General features: G+C 37.2%; 1 long non-coding RNA gene across 1 annotated transcript; it reads left to right on the plus strand.

Annotated features, from left to right (window-relative positions):
* Positions 1-4,305: 4,305 nt before the first annotated feature.
* LOC110011429 lies at positions 4,306-5,861 on the plus strand. Its single transcript, XR_002286433.1, has 4 exons — positions 4,306-4,403; positions 4,486-4,666; positions 5,540-5,640; positions 5,724-5,861. It is a non-coding gene; the product is annotated as an uncharacterized LOC110011429 (long non-coding RNA).
* The last annotated feature ends 2,473 nt before the right edge of the window (positions 5,862-8,334 follow it).

Raw genomic sequence — 8,334 nt, forward strand, 5'->3', positions numbered from 1 at the left:
AATCCCTAACTAGACATATGCATCGTAGAATATAATATCAGCGGAACTTCCACTATCCACCAAGATTTTCTTGACCCAGAAGTTAGATATTGTGGCGGAGATGACCAGGGCGTCATTGTTCTGATTTCTCGTAGGGTCTAAGTCCTGTTGACCGAATGAGATCTCATCCTCGTGCAGCGATCTGATGGTGTGAACTTGGATATGGGTTTGCGCGTGACTCCCCCTAGCTGCTCGAGTGAGGGCCCTCCTAGAATTGGCCGAGTCGCCCCCAGCGGGGCCACCCGAAATCACGGCGATGACCCCTGCTGTGGGGAGGTTGTCGCCGTTCCCGGCTTGTTTGGGGGTTGAGTCCCGGGGTTGGTGCTTCGGTTCCTAGTTGACATATTCTTTTAAGTATCCTCTTTTAATCAACTTTTCGATCTCATTTTTTAGATGGTGGCACTCTTCCGTGGTGTGGCCTCTGTCTCGGTGGAAACGACAGTATTTGTCGAATTTGAGCCTCTTAGGATTGTCCTTCATCTTTTTCGGCCATTGATTGATCAATCCCTGCCGCTCGGCTACGACTAATATCTCTCCTCTGGAGGCATTCAAAGGGGTGTAGCGGGCGAAACCAGCTGGAGGTACATGTTTGCGTTCCTCCTTCTTCTTCGGCTCTTTCTCTTCTTCCCGACTCTTCCTCTTGTTGAAGGAAGGAGCCATCGCGTTCGACTCCTCTATTCGGATGTATTTCTGTGAACGCACAATCAAGTCCTCCATAGTGCTAGGGGGTTTACCGGCTATAGATTCCTTGAATCTTCCCGGTTGCAAATTCTGCTGCACGATACTAGCTAATAACTCTTGATTGACGTGAGGGACCTCATGAACTGCATCTATGAATCTTTGCATGAAGTCTCTCAGGGTCTCGCCTTCCCTCTGGCGAACAGTGAACAGGTACGCCGCTGTTTTTGGGATCTTTTTGTTCATTGAGAAATGGTGCAAAAAACGCTGAACCAACTGCTCGAGGCTGGAAATAGTTCTAGCGGGCAGTTGGTTGAACCAAGCCAACGCACGCTTCGAAAGTGTAGTGCGAAAGACTTTACAGTACGCGGCATCACTCAGATCATACCAGTCAATCTTGGCATAGAACTTGTCTAAGTGTTCTTGGGGGTCTCCTGCCCCGTCATATTCCGGTAGATTCGACACCTTGAGACCGGCTGGGAGCGCCTCGGCTAGAATATGGGAGGCAAGTGGACTTCGTCTCGGAGGCGCCACAGCCAAAGGCAAGTAGGAACCTTCGGCTCCCCGCGTTGGTGGGGGGGCGGAAGATTCTCGGTGAGGGAGATTCCGGTCGTGAGTTTGTGCTACTTCTGGTCTAGAAATCCGACTGTTTACTTCCTCTCGCCTCTGCTCCTCCTCCTCGGGAGCCGAGGATAGTTCTCGACTTCTGCGAGGGGAAGGAGGGGGCAGGTTCACTGGTTGTTGCGCCACAAATTGGGCCACGGCTTGAGCTGCAGCTCGCGTGGACGCATCTCGAATCAAGGCTAGCAAAGCCTCCTGTGTTAGCTGAATCATCGGCTCTTGGGGGGGGACCTCTGGGGGGAGTACTCCCGTTGGGGGTGCAGCTGGAGATTTTTGCTGGGACGAGGGGACTCCCCCATTGAAGGGTATCTGCTGGTGAGTTAGGGGGATCGCCTCCTGAGGAACTGACTGTTCACCAGGGGGGTTCTGCTCCATTCCGTTTGCCTGGGCTTCTTGGATGGCGTCTAGATCGTGCACGTCACGAGCTCGGGACCTGGTCTGCATGCTCAACGTCGAGGTAAATGTTCCCACAGACGGCGCCAATGATGTGGTCGAGGTTTTTTCACGAGCTCGGGACCTGTTCTGCATGCTCAACGTCGAGGTAAATGTTCCCACAGACGGCGCCAATGATGTGGTTGAGGTTTTTTTGCTAAGGAATAAATCGGGATTTTACCACGACGGATTTTTACACCAGGTGAAATATTATTTCCGCAAAATGTGTAATAATCAAGAAGGAGGGGTCTTGTCAATGAATAGTAGTCTCTCATTAAAAAATTAGTATTTTGGTATTTATAGTGGTATGGGAGATTGTATGGTGTGATAGGTTTTATGTGCTTATGGTGTGCCTCCTCTACATCCAATTACCTCTTTTGACCTTATAATTTATATATTTTTTTACTAATGTATATCAATTTAATATAACTCTTTTTCCCCTAACCAAACAATTCAAAGTGATTATTTCAACTATTGATTATTCATTTCCATTTAATTCCCACCCCCCCTCTTCTTGAGCATACATCAACCCCTTTTCCCCAAACCCCATATTCTCCTTCCCAGCTCCCCTCACCCACCTCTCTCCACCACCAGTTGTACCCTAACTCCAACCTTCCCAGCCCCTGGTAGCCAACACCTAAACCAGAATTCTCTGGTTGCATGCATCTCTATATATGTGATTTTGTGTGCATTTAACCATGTGTGAATAGATATGTATGCATGTCCATTTGGGGATGATGTTGTGTATGTATATTTGTGTGTCTGGTCTAAGTATTTATATATACAAGAGTGTGTGTGTGAGTATCTACAAAAGATAGAGAGAGAGAGACGTGAGAGAGGAGAAAAACAGAGGGATTTTAAAAATTTGAAATTTAAGGTATACTTTTGTCCACACGATATTTTAGTTTTTTGGTAATTTTTTCTTGACTTGTTTAACGGAGAACCAAGAATGACATTTGGTACTTTTGGCCAATTTTTTTATTGCAAATTAATGACAAGGGATGTAATTGCAATTATTCAGAAATTGGTGGTTTCTGTGTCTTGACCATTTTGCACGGGGTCTTACTGTAGTCATCTCTAAATACTATGATTACCTCACATGTGACTTGAGCCATATGCTCATTCCCAAAATTTCCCATTTTACTCCTCTTCATTCCCAAGGATTTTTCCAACTTATTTCCAATAATCCAAGACCCTCAACTTGAAATATGAACAAAACTAGCTTGCATATACCCAAAATCTGTATATCAAAAGAATGGGTTTTACACCCTAGATTATAAATTTCGATGGTGGCCAGCAGTCAAGACTTGTGACCCAGATGTGGACCAAAGTGCTACTATTGGGAGCTCTTTATTTTACAAATCACTTTCGTTCTACTCTTATATAGGCTTTTAATATCTTGGTAAATTAGAAGGTGGTGGTGCTCCAACCAGACATGGTGGAAAGAAGATACTGAAACAAAGGCTGGGAAGAGGGTGATGAAAATTAATGGTAGGTGGTAGTGATAGAGGAAGAACATGAGAAAATAGGTGCTCAAGAGTTTGAAGAAAAACTGAGAAGCGCATTACCCCATAATTTGGGCACCCATATCAATCAATAGTCTCTGCGTTATCCAGATGAGCTTGGACTGTATCACTCATGATTCTCTTTAATTCCCAAAGTGTGTGCTATACACTATTTGTGTGAACGTAAAATGGGAGAATTTATGTAGAAAAAGAGGGAAGCTACTTGTTGTTTAACAGTAACTGATCAAGTTCCCTCCAATCCAATGCCTTTTAACTTATAACGAATTAGTACGAGGCAAAACATTTTTGTACGACAGTGAAAGTAGTACTGCTTGTGTGCATAGTTAGATAAGGCGCCCCATGGTGCGTGGAGCAAGCTCAGTGCCATTTTTATAAAGGTTAACATAATTTTGTGTTTATGTTAAATTGTTTGTGCATTATTGATGTTAAAAGATATTGATGTATCATGTATGAATATATAATTTAGCGGCTCCGCGGCACCTTTGAGGCATGATGCACCATGCACCTTTAACAACTATGCTTATGAGGTCACTTGAGGAACTAAAATTGTTAAGGGGATTCCGGAAATGTGTCTTGGGCTTTTGATATGGTGGTGATCATAGAGCGTGGGTGATGCATTGGAAGGAAACTTCTCACTGTTTAACTGACTGAGAAGTTGAAATTTTGAGGACACAGAAGCAAAACTCATTGTCAGATCTGCTGAATTGGCCGCTATGCTTTAAATGAGAGATGTTCTCTTAGGATTGTCAAAGCATTTGACAAGAGCCTTTGAGTGACTGGAAGAATGAAAGGGAGAAGTGAAAATTTTGGAGAAAGTCATTTCAGCTTCTTAACCTTTTCTTCTCTACTGCTAGGATCCCTGCCCATGTGGGGATTATTTCCTTTCTGGGACCAAGAGGGTTTGAACATTTATATTGACTGTAGGAACTCTGTTGTTTGCTTGAATATCTTGACCTTTTGTGTCATAAGTGGGTTTATTGCATTAACTTCACTAACTGATGGCATTTCGATTTTATGCTGCAGTACTGCTGTGGGATTTTACATTCTTCTACGAGCTGTAGATCGTTTTGCTGCAAACTACAATAGCTTTCCAGGGCAATTTGATGGGTAGAACTTTAAGCTATTGTGGCCATCTAATCATTCCACTACACAGTTATCCCGCTGACTAACTGTGATTCATATTCCACAGTGAGATGGATGAGGAGATATCAAGACTGAAAACAACAGCTGTCTCACTACTTGCTGATTTGGGATGCAACGGATCAAACTTAACAGAAGACCTTACAAATGAGATGTGTCGTTATGGTGCTGCAGAACTTCATGCTGTGGTTGCCATCATTGGTGGAATTGCGTCACAGGAGGTGATTAAGGTTGGTTTTTCATTCTAATCTTGAAATATATTGTTTAGTCATAACAAGAGTAGCTGAGCCTATAAAAAGATCTTTAAAAAAGGTATTGTCACTTTCCGAGATTGTAGCATGAGTAAGAGGCTGGTAGCATCTATTCTAAGTTTAAGCTTGCAATTTGGGTAGCCTGGAAATTAATTCTTACCTGGACAAAAATTTAGATCAAAAGAGTTGGGTATAATTCCAATGCTTCCGCGGCGGTTAAAATAGTTACTACCTATATTATTGACCCTTTTGAAATTACAAAAGTCTCTACTTCAAGTTTATAACATTTACAATTTTTCCCCTTTAATGTTCAAGAGATAATATTTTAAAATTTGTTGAGAAGTTAATATTTTACTTTAAAAAACATGGTATAATTTTTTGTATCTAATGATTCTAATCCCATAAAGAAGGTGATGTAAGATTTTCTTTATCATAGAAACCTTTGTAAGGGATGTTTTTGCAATCTCAAGAGCATGGGGGGGGGGGGGGGGGGGGGGGGGGGGGGGATTAAAGTCAATAATTACATTAAGTTCAGCAGATGGTTGCTTGAATTAATCCAAAGAGTTATTCACCTCTTTCATGTCAAAGCGGGCAGATGAATTTTCAAATTTGAGGCGTTTAATATGAACTGATACAACAGGAACTAAACGCTATACCTTTTGGAAGACGCTAAGCATACATGTTTGACTACAATCAACAAAAGTATACCCCACCTTTTTAAGTTAACCTACACCTTTAGGCATCAATTACAAAGGAAATATCACAATCACCATCCTCTTCCAGTACGATTAAATTTAAGTGCTTGCCGTATCTGTTTGTAACTGCGATTCGTGGTGTTACATTGAACTGCAGCTCATCACAAGACAATTTGTTCCAATGAGTGGGACTTTTATATTCAGCGGCATTGATCATAAGTCGCAGTTGTTATTTTAGGATACAAAGAAAGCAACATGGTACGTTATATGTGCTTCCTCTAGTCTCAGGAACTTGTTTCATTCACCTTCAGGCGCTGATAATACTCGTGGGCTGCATGTAGATTGCAGTGTTCTTTATGATGGAGCTCATAAACTGGTTTTGGAGAAATCTTGGATCCTATACTGACAGAGCATGCAGAAGAAATCGTTCATCTTGATTAGAATAGTAGCTTCTGTACGAATGTTCATTAGCTATGAAATGACATCCAACACAGGTAAGAAAAATACGTAATTTGACGGTCTGTGAACGCAGTGAGATATGCTTATGATAGCTTGTCTACATTGGGAAAGAAAATTTCCTATTGGTTTGAAGAATGGATAGATGATGATGCACGCTAATTATGGCCAGAGTGATACTGATCATCGATCTTTCTCTAATCTTCTCCCATTTTGTGCGTTGTTGAAGAGTTTGAATTGACTTTTGAGTTACTTGCATTTTGCCCCCATCTACTTACTCTCTTCAACGCAGACGTCGCTCCATCGATCCGTTGTCTTTCGCTTTGCACCCTGCAGTTATGCAGAATACTTAAATTCGAGTTTTCTTTACTGTTGCAATGAAACATGCCAAATATGCCCAACATATAATGTTCTTGGCCACTTTTCTTTCATGCTGTCTTTATATCACCTTTGGGGGCATATTTGGTAGTTTATTTGCAATATTTTGTAAAAGAATTTGGTTATTTAGTATTTGAAGGGGCAAAGTATATATATAATCATTTTTTTCTTTTTTGAGGGTTAATAAGTGGCAAAGTAATGCAGTCGAAAGATATAGTGTACTTTCTTGATTGAAAATAGTGTCCAAGTGGCAAAGTGGAATATACCATTTAAAGTGTAAGTTAACATTGTTATTTTTACACCTTAATTTATATAATTTTTTGGAATTTAGAAAATGCATTAATATTTTTTTTTTTTTTGTAAAATAAGACTATAAGTTTATTGTATTATTAAACATCATTTGCAGACGTGCATAATTGATCTAACTATTTATTTTATTTTTATTGTGTAGGAGAAAAGAAAAATAACTTCATGGTATAAGTAAAGAAACACAACTTTCAGATATTTGATAATAAAAATAAATAAATGTTGCAATGGAGGATTTTTACGATAATTTATTTTGTTATAAGCCTTTTTTTGGGTTCATCTTTATAAAAATAGTTTATGTAAGTTGTAGTTTACTCATAAAGAGTAATATGTATTACATGAATTCGAGTTCAGACTACAAGGACAACTTAAATTATATAGAAGAGATAATATTTATTAAGATAATTATGCTTTCCTCCCTCGAGGTTTGGTGTAATTATATGTGATCTTCTGTAGTTTGAAAAATTACATTTAGCACCCATGAAGTTTGCTTTTGTTTAGTAAATAAGTCTATCCGTTAGTTAAAATTCACTAAATTTGCTGACATTAATAAATTTTTTTTTATAAAATTGATATTTAACATTGCTTGACTAATTGCTGATTTATTGCATGTCGAATATTTGTTCTGACTAAACTACCCTTATAATAGTGAAGATATACCTCTTCACATGTATTAACGCGTGAAGACATATTAATGTAATTTGGTCATAAAAATATTTATTTGACCTGCAATAGATCAATAATAAGTTAATTAGAGAAAAAATATAGATTTGTTTTTATTTATTTATTAATATCAGCAAATTTGGTGAAGTTTAACTAATAAAGGGATTTATTTGTTAGATGAAAGCATATTTTAGAGGTACTAGATGTAATTTTTCAAATCACAAGGGATGTACGTGTAATTAAATCAAACCTTATGAGAGGAAAACATAATTATCCCTATAAGATATATGATAGAGTGCTATGAATAAATTGGAGATTATAGAAATGTAAAATAACTAAGGTGTTCACAGTTCAATAAATAGAACAAAAACAAAATAAAAATTCGTACATAACGAAGCTAAACTAAACTTGAGTCTGCTCTCCGTTATAGTATTTTGGCAATGAAAATTCTTAGTTGTAGTATAATCAAGTTCAAATTGTATTTTATCCTTTATATTTTTTAAAATTAGATAAAACTATCCTATATTTTAAAAATAAATAAAAAATCCCCTATGATTTATAAACTCAGTAAAAAGTCCTTTTTCCGTCAGAAACTAACGAAAGATGGGGTACACGAGCAAGTGTAAAAGTGGGCATGACTTTTTTTTTTATCATTTTTTGTTATTAATTGATAAAAATACCCCTAATAGTATTTAAAATTACTATGATTAAATATATTATTTTAAACTTGTTTTCAATGATTCTTTTTATATTTTCTATCCCTCCTAAACATTAAATAATTTTATTTTTAAATATCAAAACACAATATATATATATTTACAAATTTATAATTTAAAAAAAAGAAGTATTAAATTGATATGACAATACAAAATATAATATTCTAAATTCAATTTTTAAAATTTAAATATTTATCAATCTAAATGTTTATGAAAAAAACAATAATATTTTTTAACTAATTAAGTTAATATTTATTTCAAAAAAATAATAAATTATTTATTATAAATAATTTACATTTTACTAGTATATGTATTTGTAATGAAAATTGAGTATTTTCTTTTACTATTTTTAAATTTTAAAAATTTAAACAAAATTTTCTTATCATTTTTAAATTTTACGTATTTTTTAAATTAATTTTTAAATTTACTAAAA

This window comes from Sesamum indicum, unplaced genomic scaffold, assembly GCF_000512975.1.
Source record: "Sesamum indicum cultivar Zhongzhi No. 13 unplaced genomic scaffold, S_indicum_v1.0 scaffold00256, whole genome shotgun sequence".
Classification (NCBI taxonomy): Eukaryota; Viridiplantae; Streptophyta; class Magnoliopsida; order Lamiales; family Pedaliaceae; genus Sesamum; species Sesamum indicum.